The sequence below is a fragment of the Artemia sp. Qi Xiang Cuo genome, chromosome 15 (genome assembly GCF_049724085.1).
Source record: "Artemia sp. Qi Xiang Cuo chromosome 15, ASM4972408v1, whole genome shotgun sequence".
NCBI classification, from domain to species: Eukaryota; Metazoa; Arthropoda; class Branchiopoda; order Anostraca; family Artemiidae; genus Artemia; species Artemia sp. Qi Xiang Cuo.
This window is the reverse complement of record NC_142808.1, coordinates 17,472,406-17,492,040: the sequence shown is the minus strand read 5'-3', so window position 1 is coordinate 17,492,040 and position 19,635 is coordinate 17,472,406.

Genomic DNA, 19,635 nt, shown 5'->3' with positions numbered 1-19,635 from the left:
TTTTTTTTTTTTTTTTAGTTAGCCATTTTTTTTTGGTTGGTAACACTAAGTAATATTTACTATTGAAATCAAAAAGAATAAAATTAATGTCAATATTGGTTGAATTTAGGTTCTGTATGTTATATTATAGTTATCAGCAAATGACTGAAAGTTTTGAGTTACTGTTGATCTTTTATTTTCAGTTGAAAATCCTTCTCTATTATGCACGGTATTTGGTTTTGGATATTTTAAAGTGAAGAATCTCATAAAAATCATTGTTGCCTACTTCCATAATGGTATCATTGAGCTACACAGCCTACAGAGGTGGATAAAGTCAGCCACGATAATTTACTTCTGTTTAGGCTATAAAACTAAATCCCTTACGGTTGTGCCAGGTGGCATTGGCTGGTGTTTTCTCAATCGGATTTTTAGTTTCAGTTTATTAGTTTCCCCTACTTGGTAGATTATGCCCATAGCCGTAATTTTGTGAGATGTGCTAGAACACAGGTAGGATCAGTAGAAGGTCGTACAAAGGGTACCATCAAAACTGTAATACCTGTGAGAGCATTTTTTAATTAATCTGAAATTTATTTGGATCCAAAATAAAATATTCTTTTAGAAGGTTGGCTCTTTGCTTTGAAACTATTTTAGATTGATTGCAACATAACTTGACATGGGTTATATGCAGAACGTTTAATCACTTACTTAATTCATTCTGTTTTTTTTTTTTTTTTTTTTGGCAGAAGGTTTTTTATTGGACGAAAGTAAAGGAACTGTAAATATAATTTATAATTTTTTTGGTCTCATAGTTTGCCATTTTTTTTCGATAGGTAACACGAAGTAATGTTTACAATGTAATGTAAATGGGAGTAGAGAAAATAAATGTTATTGAGAGATGTATTTAGGTTTTATATTTCTTTTTTATAATTACCATCCCATATCAACAGCTTTTGAATAAGTTTTAGTGTTTCATCGTCACTTGAAAATCCTTATCTATTATGCACAGTATTCAGTTTTGAGTTTTCAAAATGAAAAATCTCACAGAAATAATTGTTTCAAACGTCTATTGGGTTTCATGGGGCTAGAAAACCTGGGGATGGGTTTTTTTTTATTCTGCCATTTTCTACTAAAAATTATTTTCCAGTAATCGTTTTAAATATTTTTTTTTAAACCTCCCATTATTAGATATTTACTTACCTTTCTGGGAGATGTTTTATTTACAATTGATTAGTCAATCATTGATTACTAATTTTTAGTGTTTTAATTTGTTTTGGTAATTTTTAGAAATTATCATAATACTTTTATTTGATATATATAGTTTTCAGGTTAGCTCTTACATAAGGACAGTAAGCAATAAAACTCTATTTGAAAAAGTTTTTTTTGTGTGTGTTTTAACTAATTTTAAGGTACATAAAAGCAAGTTTGAAATAAAGAAATCTTATCAAAAATAATTGAAGGTCGAACTTTTCATACAAAAAACCTCAACTTAAATAAAGGGCTAAGTGCTGCAAAAAAATTCAATTAAAATATAACTAAATATAGTTAATGTTATAAGCAGAAGGATGGACATTTATTATTTTTAAAATTATTAGTTAAAAATCTTTTATTAATTTCTGATATATTCTGGTTCGAGTAAACACGTTCTATGCATTATGTTCGAAAAAAAAGTAAAAAAAAAAAATGCATTTAAAATAATTTAGAATCCCAAACGAGGCTTTTTTCTAACTTTAGAAAAGAAACAACGAAGGGAAATGTGAAAAGAAATTTTTATTTTTTTATAAATTTTTCTTAAAAGTTTAGTTTTGTTTTAAGTATACTTTTTTTCAAATATCTATCTTGGATTTTGTTTCTTCTTTTCGACTGGTTGAAAACCAGCCTCGCTTTGGCTTTTAAAATATTTTAATTGTTTGCTTTTTTTTATTTCAAATTGACAATAAGAACCAAGGACAGTTAAAATGAACTTTTATTATTTAAGTTGGTGAGTGGAAACTTCATAACCCATTTATGAATTCAATTTTTAATGGGAAAAACCTCACGTTAGAATATAACGTTTAGATAAAGCAAAATAATATATGAACCTAGGGTGGCGAAATCAGCAGAAAATAAGTAAAAACATATTGTCTTGGGCTCCTTAAAACAAACAAAAATGGGATATTTTCCTGCAAATATTATTATTCTGAATAAAAGAAAAATCTTCCTTTCATTTTCGGAAACTGCTGAAAAAGCTGTTTTCAGGAATACATGGACTGAAGATATGTCCTTTGCACAGCTTTCTTATTTGGGTTGCAGCTACTGCAAGCAAAAAAATTAAGAGAAAACAACGTAAATTTAAAATAAAAACATATCGGTATTTTTTTTTTTCTCATTCTTAATTTTATATTAACTAATTTCCCTAAAAAAAGCTTAACCGTGTCAAAGACAAAATCTTCTTAAGGTGGCTCGATATCTCTGAATCTTGTTTTGAAACGTTGGTAAATATTGATAAACCTTTGACCGCTCATAATTGTAAAAACTGTCAGAATCTTCAAAGTAATACCTCGGGGAAAAGGGATGTTGGGAAACTTATGAACCAACGGGAAAATGTGCTTGGTTATGTGTTATGCACAATTTCACCTTTGTTTGCTATCCAGGGTATATTCTCAAAAAGAAGCATTTTCGAATTTGTTGTATCATTAAGATATTTTTTTTTTACTTCAGGTTTGAAATAGTAGTCTAGATCATTCTTATAATCAAATCTCCAGCAGAGGTTGTCATGTTTTCAAAATTTTGAAAATAGTACAGTACTTTTTTTCATTACCAATGTCAAACATAGTTGCTGAACGCCCTTTTAACGTTTAAAAGCAAATTGAAACTGTCAGTTAAAAGTGATTTAATTCAATAACTCTTTCGTCGCCATTAAAAGATAAAGATATCCTTGAACGTTAATAAGCAGATCTGAAACCGAAAACAAAGTTACTCTCGCTAATATGGTCCAACCAAAGCCCAAAAATTCTTTCTCTACCAATTTGAATAGAGGTGTCGCATATTTGGATCGACTAAAAAATCTTTATAAATATAGTTTGCCATGAGACTTAACCATCCTAACACATGAAAATCTATTGTAGGTAGACCAGCTATCAAAATGACGTATCTCTAATATGCTGGTAGCCGTCTAAGGCATGGCTTCCTAAACTTTTTTTATTCACGACCCCATTTATCATTGCAAGTTTCTTGGAAACCCCATATAAATATAAAAGACAAATAAATACTTTTTGATGATTCATTTATTAGGTAACAATATACATATACGCATGAAAATGTATAGTTTTAGAATTCGTCTATTTTTCATCAAAATTGCATTTTTTGCAACACATAAATAAAACAGAATTCTGACCGGCTTAGTTCAGTGCAAAATGCAAACAGCAAAATGCATTGTACTATTTTTTTTTTTACTAAAAGTATTATACTTAAATTGGCCGGATTAATGCAGCATATATCTAATATAAAAACTAAGATTTTTGGGACCAAGGGTACACTAAACGACTCGCCGGGAAAACCCCTGTCCGTTTTATTTTAGAAATACCTTGGAATATTGCTGGAATATCGTAAGTGTTCAAGTATTTTATTGTATTGTTCTTTATCATAGATTACCTAGAAATTTTGTCTATCTAGAACCCTTAGTCCCCATGACGAAATGAATGTCCACTGTCCATGTCGTAGTAAGTGGCGAAGAAGTAGAATCGGTGACCAAGTTCGTGTACTTAGGTAGCCTAACATCATCAGACAACAACTGATCCAACGCAATGAAACAAAGACTTACCCTAGGGAGTACACCCTTCAACAGGCTACTCCCCCTCTTTAAAAATAAACACCTATCTATGCAACTGAAACTTCGACTTTTCGACTCTCTAATCATACCTGTTGCCATGTACGCCTGCGAAACACGGACACTGAAAGTCGAAGATGAACGCAGAATTTCGGCTTTCGAGACAAAATACCTCCGACGCATTGCCGGAATCACATACTGAGACGGAGTCTCGAACGAAGACCTTCGGAAGCAGCTGAAGCGGGAAATTATTAGTCTCTAAAAAGTGCGCCTGCAGCAACTTAAGTGGCTGAGCCACATACAGCGAATGGAAAACTCGCGCCTGCCAAAAGTTGTCTTCGAAGGAAGGGTCCACGGTAGCCGCCCACCTGGAAGACCTAGGAAGAGATGGCGTGACAACTTTGGAGATGACCTCTTATGCCTTCTGAGACAAGCTGATGACCGGGCTTTGTACAGGAAACTGATCCAGGAACGTGTGAAGGAGATGGCCCCAACGCGACCCTTGAGGACGTCCGGGACATAAGTAAGTAAGCAAGACTCCAGGACATTATTTTTGAACGAGAGCCATGCGTCCTCACAACTTTCAAATGGCAGGAGTGCGTCGAAGCGGTTCGAGACATCAATGGCATACTTCGACAGTATCTTCTGATCGCAGAGGCGAGAGACATCGATCTTGACTGGTCTTGGTTCTGAGCGCTGGGCTTTGAACCTTAGTTGCATGTTAGCGGTGACGAGGCGATGGTCAGTGTTGCCAATCTCAGCTGCCCTACACGTCCTGCAGTCACTGATCGAAGACCTCCATCTCTCTGACACGAGGATGTAGTCGAACATTCTTTTGGTATGGCCATCGTTACTGTACCGTGTCCCTCCTTGCAAACATAGTATTCGTAATCATAAGGTTGTGCATGCTGCAGAGTTGTAGAAGCCTTAGACCATTGTCATTTAGGGGATTTATAACTGGTCCAAGACTTGTCGCCATAAGTTGTGGTTGTCGCTCACAGTTGCATTGAGGTCACCCAGGAATGACACTATCATGCGGGGATATCTTAGACAATTCATTCGTCAGGACAGAGCAGAAAGTGTCCTTTGTTTTTGTGTCGGCTTCGTCTGTCGGGGCAAAAACTGGTATATATACGCACTTTTTTCTAATTATACCGCATACAGAAATTATTCCGTGAAATAACTTTGATCAGCGTATATATACCGCAAAATGACTTTGATCAGCGTATTTATACTGCGATATGACTTATCACTGAATTAATACTAAGTAGTGTTACCGTACGGGAAAAGGGACAAATATTTGCACTCTACTTCTAATGATATATGGATGGATAGGTCACTGCGGAACTCACGAGAATTCGAACTAGTAATTAACGTGCTTCCAAGAGGAACTTAATACTGTATTCAAATATTGGCTAACACTCATTTCCTTTAGAACATACATTCCAAAATTTAGAAAATTAACTGTTGTTTAATTTTTTAACTGATTTCTTATTGCATATTACTCATTCAAATCAAATGTGAATGCAAAGTTGAAGAGGTGCTGTCTAGAGGAAGCAAGTTATAAGCCACTTATTCCTTCATGTAGCCTAGGCTGTTTCATGGTTCAGTTGGGCAGCCAATCTGTAACCTTTATTGTCACGGGTTAATCAAAATACATGAATTGCTTCATCTTCTCCGACTCTGCCAGTTGTTCACCACTTTTTTCAAAAACGAAAAGGTGACTACTATTTAAACAAGGCTTTTCTCATTTCTAGTTGAACATGATGTACCCAATTCGATCACTGGCAACTTACTGAAGTTCGTGAAAAGTATGCCATGGCCAGATTTACTGAGCCATGCTAGTCTGATTAGAATAAAAGCAAAAAACATTGCTCAACAGGCTCTGGCATTTCATTTTCATGAAAAGCTTCATGTCAACGTAAAAACTAGCCTTTTCTCAATGAATTATTTGAAAAAAACTACGTTTTCTAAAGAGTTAAAGAGGCTGAGTTACAAGGTCGAACCTTAAAACGTACAGGGATTAGGAGGCACAGTTGGGGGGCTGCCGCCCCCAAACCCCCACTTTCGCAGCCTTTAAATAAAAAAAGTTTTTTAAACTGAAAGTAAGGAGCGACATTACATCTTAAAATGAACAGAAATTATTCCGTATATGAAAGGGGCTGTGCCCTCCTCAACGCCTCGCTCTTTACGCTAAAGTTTGACTTTCTCACAACTCTTTTTTTTAAACAGTAAAAACTTTAGCGTAAAGAGCGAGGCGTTGAGGAGGGCACAGCCCCTTTCATATACGGAATAATTTCTGTTCGTTATAAGATTTAATGTCGCTCCTTACTTTCAGTTTAAAAATTTTTTTTTTATTTAAAGGCTGCGAAACCGGGGGGTTGGGGGCAGCAGCCCCCCAACTGTGCCTCCTAATCCCTGTAAGTTTTAAGGTTCGACCTTGTAACTCAGCCTCTTTAACTCTTTAGAAAACATAGTTTTTTCAAACAATTTCTGCACGTTTTTGTACAGTTTATTACTTATTATTGCTTGACTAACTGTTAGATGATTGTGTATTATTCCTTTCTTTCTCGACAGGGTGTTTTAAGGGTCGACCTTATAACTCAGCCTCTTTAACTCTTTAGAAAACTTAAATTTTTTCAAATAATACAAAAAATAAGATTTGTTTTTTTTTTAAAATTTAAATTAAGTATATAAAAAATCTTTTCGAATTATGAATCGAACTCGTACGGTGCGCGCAACAGTTATGAGTCCTGGACGCTGGACTCATCAGACGCAACTATATTTGTTTTTTGGTAAGTGGAATCTATTTTTGACGCAGCAAAACTTGATATTTGGTTTTCGGGAAACAAAGAAGGAGTAATCAGATTGAGCTGAAATTTCGAGGGTAAGCTCCCAGGCCCCAGGAAAGCTTATCCTCTTAATTTCAGCCCGATCAGACAACGTTAAAGGGGGGTTGTGGTGGGAAAAATTAACATGGGGTATTATAGGAAAACGAGGTTTTTCGTAAATGTAAATTCGGGGGATAATTTTTTCGGTCTGAAAATATCAAAAGACCCTAACAGGTCGATTTATGCTTTGAATGAGTCCTCATTCACCCTGATCCGGTGCCAACTGTGGCCTGTAGGCGTGGCTAAGAAAAAAAAAAGAAATGAATTTTAAGTGGCTATATTTGGTTTTTTGAAAACACGTAAGGAATGATCGGAGGACTGAAATTTCGAAGATAAGCTCCCGGGCCCTAGGGAAGCTCAACGACTAAATTTCAGCTGATTCAGACAACGCTAACGGGAGGTTGTGGTGGGAGGGTCGAAAATTCCGGCCCAGTTTACTCCATGAAGATAAAGTCGGAGGAGGATGAAATTTTGCAAGTTTCTTAGTTTGAGCTTGGGCTACAAAATGCAATTACCGCCGTCTCTCTGCGACCTCTAGGACCTGAAATCGCTTAACATTGTGGTGGGTCGCCTCTAGAGGCACAAGTGTGCCTCCTTGATCTTGACTAGACAATAAATAATTCTTTAGCCAAACAACTCTGTTTGTGTAAGTTTCTGTAATGTCATAATGGATTTACTGGTAGATTTACTTGCTCTGTTAAGGTGTAATCATGGATCAGTATCTGTTACTTTCAGTCAGTTGGTTGGAGGGACGGACTATGTTAAGAAGACAGACAAATGAAACTCAGAGAGGAAAGGAAATAACAAAATGAAAAATAAAATCAAAAAAGGTGAAAAAACGAGTATTTTGTCAGCCAGTGGTGAACCATGAAGAAGAAGAAATCAGCAAATATTTCGACAAGGACCTCCGCCAAGTCGTCCCCAGTGCTAATTAAAAAAGAAGGAAAAGAAAAAGAAACCAACAAAAATCGAACTTTTCGAAGTTTACTTGTCAACGACAGAACAGAAACTAAATAAGAACCAGGTTGGAATTATTGAAAAAGAAATCTACCAAGATGATTGGGCAATAATCCTTTGTTTTGCTATAGCTTTGGCTGGCCTACAAATTCGTTCATCATTTGATTTGCAAATAGGTTTTTTCAAGTTATACCGGGTGAAAATATTGATTGAGTGCTTCAAAATCAAACTGTCGTAAATCGGGCTTAATGAAATATCTCCAGTATCTCTATTGCTAAATTTTGGTTTATGTATTTTTTTTTATCTCAATTACTTCTTTAAAAGTTTGTGGTAGGCCATTTATAGTAGATATTAAGGTTACTTCGTCAAAAAGAACCAGATGGGTCGGATTTACGAAAATATGCGAAGCCAATGCCGAATCAAAGTTGTCATTGTTATTTTTTAATCTCAAGGACTTATCTATCGAAATTGTGTGTTCATGAAAACGTTCACCTAGTTGTTGATGGGTCCTACCAATGTAAAATTTCCCACATGAACATGGGGTTCTGTGGACACCACTACCCAGTACAGGGTCAGTTTTATTCTTTCCTGGGTTGAAAAAATGTTCAACTTTTGTTCATTTTGAAAGAAACAGAGAGATTATGTTCTTTTTAAAATTTGTCCAAGTTTATCACCAAGTTTCGGGATGTATGGTAAAGTGATGAAAGTTTTTTCTCATTTGCCGGGGTAACTGAATCAAGGGGGACGGGCTCTCTATTATTTTTTTTTTTTTAATCGTCTATCTATGATATTTTCAATAAGTTTGATTGGGTAACCATTGCAGAAAAGAATATCCTTGACATAGTTTAATTCAGAATTTATATGATTACGGGAACAGATTTTTAAAACTATGTCGACTAAAGAGATTACTACACCTCTTTTCACAGAAGGAGGGTGATGGGAAGAGAAATGTAGATATCGATCATTATGAGACGGCTTTCTATATATAGAAAATTCAAGGCTAGGAGCAGTTTTATAATCAAAACATCTAAGAAAGGCAGCTTACCTGAATCTTCGAGTTCCATTGTGAAACGGAGATTCGAATCAAAAGAGTTCAAATGTGCCAAAAAATCTCTCAGAGAGTCTTGTCCATGTTCCCAAACAGATAGGATATCATCAACGAAATGAAACCAGATAGTGTTTTAAGTGGAAACTATTCAAAGCAGACTGTTCTATGAAATCCATGTAAAAATTTGCCAAATAAGGAGACAAGACAGTGCGCATGGATAGGCCCATGAATTGAAGGAAATATTTTTTCGGAATTTAAAATACGAGGAGAACTTATTACAAAGACGAACAAGGGTCATTATTGTATCAATTTCCAAAGTTTTTTAATCCGATCAAGCTGAAATTTCCTCTAATTTTCATTGTAAGGCCTGCTGACATTTATGGACATCGCATGAAGTGTACATAGAAACTGCATCAAAACTAGATAAAATAGTTTTTTCTGTTGTACTTTGATTTTTTAACTTCTCAACAAGATCTATGGAGTTTTTTTATATAGGATTTCTGTGTGCTTAAAAGAGGCTTAAAAATGGTGGCTAAGAAACTTCCTATACCCGTAGCTGGAGAACTGGCTGGCTGAACAACCTTTGGGGTAAAATTTTCTGAACATTTGAGGGGTAATTAGTCTACTGTCTTTTAAAATTCCTAGTTCTTTTCTCAACTGCTGTGTGTATTTATCCATGGGATCAATTTTTATTTCTTTGTAAGTATTTTTATCCATTAAAAGGGTGTTAACTTTTATTTCATAATCTGCAGAGTTCATAATTACAATTGTGTTTCCCTTGTCCGGTCTCTTAGTCACTGTGTTTTTGTCTTTTTTCAAGTTTCAGAGGATTTTAATTTCTTCCTTTGATTAAGTTGAAAGTGACAAAGATGGCCTATAATCAAGAATACTCTTTGCAATTTCACTTTTGAGTAGGTCTGGATTTTTGACTTCACCATGAGAGCTAAAAATAGCAGACTCCACGCCCGTAATAATTTCTGATGTATTTACGTGTGTTTGAGCCATTGCAAATTTTGGTCCTTTTGAAAATATACTTAGCTCGATATGATTGATATCTACATTTATCTTCCCATCACCCTCCTTCTGTGAAAAGAGGGGTAATAATCTCTTTAGTCGACAGAGTTTTAAAAATCTGTTCCCGTAATCATATAAATTCTGAATTAAGCCGTTTCAAGGATATTCTTCTCTGCAATGGTTACCCAATCAAACTTGTTGAAAATATCATAGATAGACGATTAAAAAAGATAAAAAAAATAAAATAAGGAACCCGTCCCCCTTGATTCAGTTACCCCAGCAAATGAGAAAAAACTTTCATCACTTTACCATACATCCTAAAACTTGGCGATAAACTTGGAAAAATTTTAAAAAGAACATAATCTCTGTTTCTTTCAAAATGAACAAAAGTTGAACATTTTTTCAACTCAGGAAAGAATAAAACTGACCCTGTACTGGGCAGTGGTGTCTACAGAATCACGGTGTTCATGTGGGAAATTTTCCATTGGTAGGACCCATCAATAACTAGGTGAACGTTTGCATGAACTCAAAATTTCAATAGATAAGTCCCTGAGATTAAAAAATAACAATTACAACTTTGATTCGGTATTGGCTTCGAATATTTTCGTAAATCCGACACATCTGGTTCATTTTGAATAAACAACCTTAATATCTACTGTAAATGGCCTACCACAAACTTAAAGAGGTAATTGAGATAACAAATACATGGACCGAAATTTAGAAATAAATAGAGATACTGGAGATATTTCATTAAGCCCAATTTACGCAAGTTTAATTTTGAAGGACTCAATCAATATTTTTACCCGGTATAACTTGAAAGAACCTATTTTGCAAATCAAATGACGAACGAATTTGTAGGCCAGCCAAAGCTATAGCAAAACAAAGGATTATTGCCTATTCATCTTGGTAAATTTCTTTTTCATTGATTCCAACCTGGTTCTTATTTAGTATCTGTTCTGTCGTTGGCAACTAAACTTCGAAACGTTCGATTTTCGTTTGTTTCGTTTTCTTTTCTTTCTTTTTTGTTTAGAAATGAGGACGACTTGGTGGAGGTCCTTGTCGAAATATTTGCTTGTTTCTTCGTCTTCATGGTTCGCCACTGACTGACAAAGTCTTCGTTTTTTCACCTTCTTTTATTTTGTTTTTCATTTTGTTATTTTCTTTTCTCTCTTAGTTTTATATTTTAGATATAGCCAGTGCGGTCTTAGAAAATACTTAGGTCAAGCTTACGGGGAGCATTGGGGCAATATTGTTTCATATTTATCATATTGTGTTAAAAAACTTTCAATTCTTATTTGTCAGTTCAATTTTTTAGAAACTTGCAAAAGACATCGAATTCTTCCACCTCCTTTACGTTTCAACCTACATTTATTTAATTTGTAGTACATTTATTTAATTTAATTTATTTAATTTCACCATGAGAGCTAAAAATAGCAGACTCCACGCCCGTAATAATTTCTGATGTATTTACGTGTGTTTGAGCCATTGCAAATTTTGGTCCTTTTGAAAAAAATACTTAGCTCGATATGATTGATATCTTCATTTCTCTTCCCATCACCCTCCTTCTGTGAAAAGAGGGGTAATAATCTCTTTAGTCGACAGAGTTTTAAAAGTATGTTCCCGTAATCATATAAATTCTGAATTAAATATGTCAAGGATATTCTTTTCTGCAATGGTTACCCAATCAAACTTATTGAAAATATCATAGATAGACGATTAAAAAAGATAAAAAAAACAAAATAGGGAGCCCATCCCCCTTGATTCATTTACCCCGGCAAATGAGAAAAAACTTTCATCACTTCACCATACATCCCGAAACTTGGCGATAAACTTGGAACAAAATTTTTTAATTTTTTAAAATTCTTCACGTTTCTTCACGTTTCAACCTACATTTATTTAATTTGTAGTACATTTATTTAATTTAATTTATTTATTTTCACCATGAGAGCTAAAAATAACAGACTCCATGCCCGTAATAATTCCTGATGTATTTACGTATGTTTGAGCCATTGCAAATTTTGGTCCTTTTGAAAGAATACTTAGCTCGATATGATTGATATCTACATTTCTCTTCCCATCACCCTCCTTCTGTGGATTCTTCCACCTTCTTTACGTTTCAACCTAAATTTATTTAATTTGTAGTACATTTATTTAATTTAATTTATTTAATTTCACCATGAGAGCTAAAAATAGCAGACTCCACGCCCGTAATAATTTCTGTATTTACGTGTGTTTAAGCCATTGCATTTAGGCACATTTAGGCACACAATCTGAACGCCCGTTTATTCAGAGAATGGGTTTCAAAAATTTAACACATATCTTAAAAGACCATAGATCCAAAAGATACGTCCTTAGTAACAAAATTCTAAATTTCAAATCCTTATTATATCAGATTTTGTCCCCTCAAGGTTTTTACCAGATTTTACAACTCTCACATAGGTCTTTCCGACACATATTCCATTTAGCAAAAACTCGAAAACAAAAATTCAAAACAAAAAAACTTTCATCACTTTACCATACATCCCGAAACTTGGCGATAAACTTTGGAAAAATTTTAAAAAAAACATTAATCTCTCTGTTTCTTTCAAAACTGAACAAAAGTTTGAACATTTTTTCAACCCAGGAAAGCATAAAACTGACCCTGTACTGGGTAGTGGTGTCTACAGAATCCCGTGTTCAAGTGGGAAATTTTACATTTTTAGGACCCATCAACAACTAGGTGAACGTTTGCATGATCAAAAAATTTCAATAAATAAGTCCCTGAGATTAAAAAATAACAATGACAACTTTGATTCGGCATTGGCTTCGCATATTTTCGTAAATCCGACCCATCTGGTTCTTTTTGACAAAGCAACTTTAATATCTACTGTAAATGGCCTACTACAAACTTTTAAAGAGGTAATTGAGATAAAAAAATACATTAACCAAAATTTAGCAATAAATAGAGATACTGGAGATATTTCATTAAGCCCCATTTACGACAGTTTAATTTTGAAGGACTCAATCAATATTTTCATCCGGTATAACTTGATAGCACCTATTTGGACATTGAATGATGAACGAATTTGTAGGCCAGCCAAAGCTATAGCAAAACAAAGGATTACTGTCCAATCATCTTGGTAAATTTATTTTTCATTGATTCCAACCTGGTTCTTATTTAGTTTCTGTTTTTCGTTGGCAAGTATACTTCGAAAGGTTCGATTTTCGTTGGTTTCTCTTTCTTTTCTTTTTTTTCTGTCTAGCACTGAGGAAGACTCGGCGGAGGTCCTTGTCGAAATATTTGCTTATTTCTCCTTCTTCATGGTTCGCCACTGGCCGACAAAATCCTGGTTTTTTCACCTTTTTTGATTTTCACCTTTTTTGAGCTAGCAGTTCCTAGTCATCAGTAAGTCTTTTAGTGCTATACCTCCGGCATATGGAATAAGGCAAATATGGACAAGGAATGGCAGTTCATATCGAGTGTAACTTTATCTGAAGGTTTGCATCTTGAAAATTTGGACGACTCTGACACAGTGGTGTATTGATGAAATATCCTTACACTAAAATCTGCAACTGGAGCAGTAATGTTTCCAAACGTTTCAAAATTGATACAATATTTTTTTTTTGCCAATGTCGAATGTCATTACTGAGCGCCTTTTTTTTTTTTTAGAGGAAGTCAAAACTGATATGAAAAATCATCTTAGTTCAATAAAACGTAAGCAAAATCATTTTAGTTCAATAAAACGTCAGTAAATTCATTTTCCAACTCTTTCGTTGACATTAAAAGTGGAATGTAGTCTGAGCCGTCAGTGAAAAGATAGGTCAAGCCACGAAAAGGGGGAGCTAGAACTGGGACTTGTTAAATGTGTACTTCAAGTGAACGATAAACTAACCTCAAGCGACAGCACTGCTATGAATCAAAATATTTTGCATAGTGCGGCTATTGTAGGTCTTGACGAGCATGACCACGCTGTCTGATACCAAGTGACCTTTGTCTGCCTATGCAAATGATTCCTTTTAACGTTTTAGTATCTTTAATATGATAATTATCATTAAAATATAGTCGTGACCATTGTAACGCTCTTTTGCTAGCCATTTCGTTTTTTCTTTTTCCTTCTCTTTTTTCAAACAATGCCACATCTTAGTGACAGTATGCATTATTTTCCCCATAAAAGCCACAAGAGTTACTTTTGGTATAAAAAAATGGCCTTAGGGTAACCACAAATCCAGTAGGTGCACATGAAGCTAGATACAATTTTTTCAAGCATAGTTATTATGTCCTCAAATACCAATTGATTTCGATCAGTTATTTTAACTAGGATCTTTCCCGGTGATAAAGTCAAGCTTCGGTAAACAGGGTTGCCACCAGACCAAAAAATTTCGTAACGTCCAACTCTTAAAAACGTAACTTTTGATAGGAAAGTCTCTTTTCAAGGCAGGGTGCCTTAATTTCGCTATCAAGAGCGGTACTTAAAGAGGGGAGGAGACATTTGTTGCCTTATAATTTTAAAAATATATTTTACGTAATCTCATTAAAAATCCTCCCTCCGACTTTTAAAAGATGCCTAAGAATTATACAATAATACAAATTCATGCTTCTTTACCTTCAGGAAATTCCTATTTATTCAGCTATAAGTGCTGCTTCCAGTTTTCCTGTAAAATAGAAAGACAGCCCCCCCCCCTGATGCGTGTATAAAACTCCAGGCTACTATTTTGCTTATCTTGCTGTTTTTAATTGCCATTATTGGTGTTTTAAACCAAAAGTTGATGAGTAATACGTACAAAATAAAAGGCAACTCAATAAACACATTAAAGTTTTGTAGATAATAAGAAAGCAACCTATATATTTTTTTATTTATTGTTAAATTTCAATAAAAACGATCTTAATAAATCCAGCTTCTTAAAAAGACCCAAAAAATCATTTTAATCTCTCCCTTCCCGTCTAATATTTTAGATTGGCTCGGTCTCATTCTCCCCTCCTCTAGCTTCAAATTTGCATCGCTCCAACATGATAACTGAAGCAATTCCGTGTGACAGAGTTTTTGTTTTGTTTTAATTTTATCGAACAAAAAATATTTCAATCGTTGTCTTTAGTTCCTATGCGAAACAACAGTTATTTTGCATAATATGCATTTTTCGGCTTGTAATTAGAATCGTAACTCCCAACTAAAAGAACGTAAGAAATAAAAGAAAATTTTACACAATTCAATCCCAGGAATGTTACCCTAAAGCTTTGCTGTTTTGATGAGTCTCACAAGTCTACGAACATACATAGAATTTTTAGAGGAGGAGGTCAAACAAAAAAAAAAAAAAATTACTCATTTTCAAAATGAACCAAAAAGTAGAGAATTTTTTTTTATCAAGAATATATGAATATAAGCGAACATGACGGGCACAAAAGCATTGGGTTTTACATAACATTAACACCAAATTTATCTAGATTTTAAATGCATAAACAGAAAAAGTCGATGAGTTGAGGAAAACAAATATAAAAGATCAAATTATGCAATAACGAATCGATTTTTTGCCCCCAATTTTCACTTATATTTAATATTTTCAAATTTAAAAAAATATAATGTCTCATCCAAGATTACAACCTAAGTTAACACAGCCTCGGGATGTGCTTTTACCGTTGTGCTATACTGATAAAAGTGGGAAGTAACTGAACATTCGGAAGTGGTTGAAAAATAGTTCACAAATTAAAAAAAAAAAAATTGTGTGACAAAGAAACAAAAGGAAGATGGAACAAAAAGATCAGTGAGTTAATAAAAATGAACTGGAAATGATTTAATTAATAAAATTAAGGGGGATAATAAAAAACCTATAATTTAATAAGTAAATGCCAAGAAATTTACATTTTCAGAGTTTAGGGGCCTCAGTCCAGCCTGTGCGGTCCCTATGAATCGTTTCTTAATTGGACTGGAAGCTTACTATACGAATATGCAAGACTGTTTATATTCTTCATAAAAATAGGAAATAGCCAAATTGTCGCTGTCTAAATCAAAATATTTACTGATTGTCCTTTTCTGAAGAAAACATGCTAAACACGCAAACAGTACCATTAAATTTTTTATTGTATAGTATTTGCAAATATCATGGCCCTTATTTTGAAAATACACCCATCCCCCTGATGGTCCGGGATATAGCCCTGGGAATATATTAAAAAAAATCAACCAATAAGATTCTTACTTTACAATATGAAAGAACACGAAAGAATGTAACAAGGTTGAATGTCACCACAATTTATAGTTATACAGTTATATATGGGACCGCAGATGGGGATGGGGGTATAATGTCAAAAAAGTGACCATGATATTTGGAAAAAGTTTAGCATAAAATTGAAAATTGCGGCTCAACTAACCCACCCCCCTCCTCAATGCTTAGATATAACCGTAAAACGGCTCATTTTTACAGTTTCATATATTTTGTCAATACCAGCTGTTCATAGTCCCATATATAAAAAGAAACTTTTGTATATCACCTGATATTATGTCAAACCAATCAGAAGGGGGGGGTGAGGTTGTTACGGAAAGAATAATACCTATGTCATTGGTACTTGTCAATTAGATGATACACACGCAAGATAGATTCTAAAGGAAACTAGTTAAACATGTATCAGTCAGTAGAGAATCGGATCGCAAAGCATGGTTTGTCATTGCGTTTACAATATTTGAACTATTGTTTTTAGGAGTTAAGGGGGAAAAAGTACCTAGATTAGGTTACGTATTTAATATATACTATGCTTTACCCCCCCTAATTTGCAAATATATAGCCCAAATTTGGTTCTAAACTTTTATATTTTCATCATATTTTTTTTTATTTAAAAAGCATTAACTAATGAAACTAGCTCCTTCTCCATATAATTTTAGTATGACTGTTGACAGAACAAGATTCAAAGTCAACTGATGAAATTGAAAGTTGGTGAGGTGACTAACCGACTATTGTCACTTTTCACTATTAAATAAAAAAAAAAAAATTTTAACTGAAAGTAAGGAGCAGTAGTAAGTACATATGGAATTCTAAGGGGCCCCCGTACCGGACCGGTTTCTGGTGGGTATAGTCTGGTTTGGTAGGTACAATCTGGTTAGGTGGGTATAATCTGGTTTGGTTCAAGTTTTTCTGACACAATTTACCGGATTTATAATTCACGGTATACATGCTTTTTTAGGGTAAGCCCGTATCAGAAAACCTGCGTGTCTTGTTTCGCTGTTAATATATTCAATTATTTTTTGTATATATTCAGGTTTCAACTTAGGATTTTCAACAGTTTGAATAGTTCATTCAACTTATCAGTATTGGTATTTTTGCGATCATTTACATAGATATGGAATATTCTAAGCAGCTTCTGGTGAGTAAAATTTTCTCATTATTATAATAAAAAGAAATTGTCTCGCCATTAAGTTAAGGAAGAAATTCCTTCCTTACGCTTTTGTTTTCACCATGTTGTTACCTCTTTTAAAAAGCTTCCTTCTTATAAATATTAAACAGTCCATGTGTTTCAATTTTAGTAAATATTCAAAAAAGAGAGAGGCAGATTCACTTTGATTTTGGCTCATTGTATATGAAAAATTAAAATAGAATTTGCATATTAGTTTCGGCAGATATGAAAGGTCGCCCTTCTCCTCAATATCTTGCTCTTTACGCTAAAGCTGTTAGCGCTTTCACAAAAGCTTCCTATTCTAATTAAAAAGTCCCTGTTTTTTTTTCATCAAATTTCGGTAAATATTCAAAAACAGGGCCAGTCAGTTTCGCTATAAAAATAATCAAATCGTTTTTCATCCTTTCCACCTGAAAAAAGGTGTTAATATTCAAACAGGACGGGTAGTTTCACCAATAAAATAATCAAATCACTACGTTCTTCTACCTGTAAAGGGATGTTTTCTTACTATCTGATTAAGAAGAGCATGTTTACAAATTTGTTGGCTAAAAATGGCTTTTTCAAAATTGAGGTATGAATTAACTTACGAATTAACTTACATAACGAAACTTCTATATTTATATGTTTTTATCACATTTAATAAGGGGTTTACCCCCCTAGAAAATACCTCGTTCTTTACGCTAAAGTTCGAATTTTGTTCAAATCACGAACTCTTGAATCACAAAGGCCGGTTAATTAGAATAGATACCTCTTTTGAAAGTGCTAAAAAAAAAAAATAAGCATATAGGGTGAGATATATTGCTAGAGGGTGAATTCCTTATATACTTAATACTTTTTTAGTTTAGGCTATGTCCAGGAATCCTTTTCTTCCTTTTTTTTCTGTGATTTTAAGTATTTCGTAATTTAGGTATATAACTTTTAAAAAACTTTGCATATAATTGTCAACTTTTTTTTGTGTTTGATACTATGGAATTGAGGGTCCAATGCCCTCCGTTAATATTCTGAATAAGTAAGAATTGAGCTAGCTAATTAAATTTTGTCATTTTTTTTTATTTCAAATTTTGGAGGTTTAGTACCATGATATTCGTATGTACGTGAAGGAACATTTGAGCAGAAAAATATTGATTTGTAAAAAGTAGCAGACATTCTAAAGCACTAATAGATTGAGCGCTACAAGTTTCAGAATCGACTTTATAGGTCAAATTATATGACGGGAAGAGGGTTTTAAAATCCCCCGTCCCTCCAAACTCAAAATTTTCCAAAACTCTACTTCAGAAGCTTTTTTAAATATTTGTAAAGCTTTAAGACATAGAGCACTACAAACATCAGAATTGACTTTATAGGTCAAATTATATTATGGGGAGATGTTTTTGAAATCACCCTTCCCTCCTTCCCTTCCCTCCAAACTCAAAGTTTTCAAAAATTTTATTTTAAAAGCTTTTTAAATATTTCTAAAGTGCTACAAACATCAGAATAAACTTTAGAGGGCAATTTATCTGTAAAAGAGGGCTTATTACTAATTTTTTTTTCTTTTTTAAGGATGTTGAGGTGGATTCATGCAATTACCCTCCCCCCGAAAAGAGACCAAGATGGAGTGATAACACATCCATTATAAGGTCTCTGGACCAACCAGGGCCCTCTCCTGACATTTTCAACTCTGCACAGAATTCGAAGAGAGAAAGTGTTATCCGCTATGCACCACGGTCACTTTGTAACGAGCTAACTGCAACTTCTATGGTAAGCGCCATTTATCAGATAGCTTTCAACTTTATAGCGCACTCACAATTTCGTTTTACAAATTCCCTTTTTAAACAAGTTGCTGATAATTTAACGTTTACATTCGACTCAGAGATTGCGTTCATGTACTAAAGTTAAGAAAAAACCGGGTCAGCACGTGCCTCTTAGCCTAATCAAATGCAGATTCCTTCAAGGTGTAACAAAACTTAGCATATGAAAAACCCGCCTTTGCTCCGTGTATTCTTCAAAGGTCTATGTTTGTCAAGACGGTGTGACCACCCTCCCCCTTGGGCACTATTTAACTTCAGACCGGGCTGAATTTGTTATCCATAGGGAAAGTCTCGGTTTGAATAAAGTCCTGTAAATTATTTCCTAAAACCTTTGGGGGAGGGGCCTCGTGGCCCGGGGGGGCCTCGCAGCCCCAGGGGGCGGCCGCCAGCGGGGGCGCACCGCCACTATCAAAGTTATCTTTTTTTTTACTTAGAGCAGATTTTTTTTGTAACTGTTTCATTAAAAAAAGTGATATTTTTTTTCAAGTGCTTTAATCTAATGTTGAATTTTTTCTCTATAAATAAATAAAAAAATGTTGGATAAATGTTGGATTTTTTTATAAATAAATTAAAAAAAAAGTGTATTTTTTAATTTTTAATGTGTTTTTTTTCAATGTATTGTTACTTTTTTTTATGTATATAATAAAAGAAAATATGATTCTTTATTTGTCTTCTTCTTCTTCTTCTTCTTCTTGAACGGAGTAGTAGTAGTAGTAGTAGTAGTAGTAGTAGTAATAGTAGTAGTAGTAGTAGTAGTAGTAGGGAAATTATTTAGTCATTAGACAATCATGGTCTAC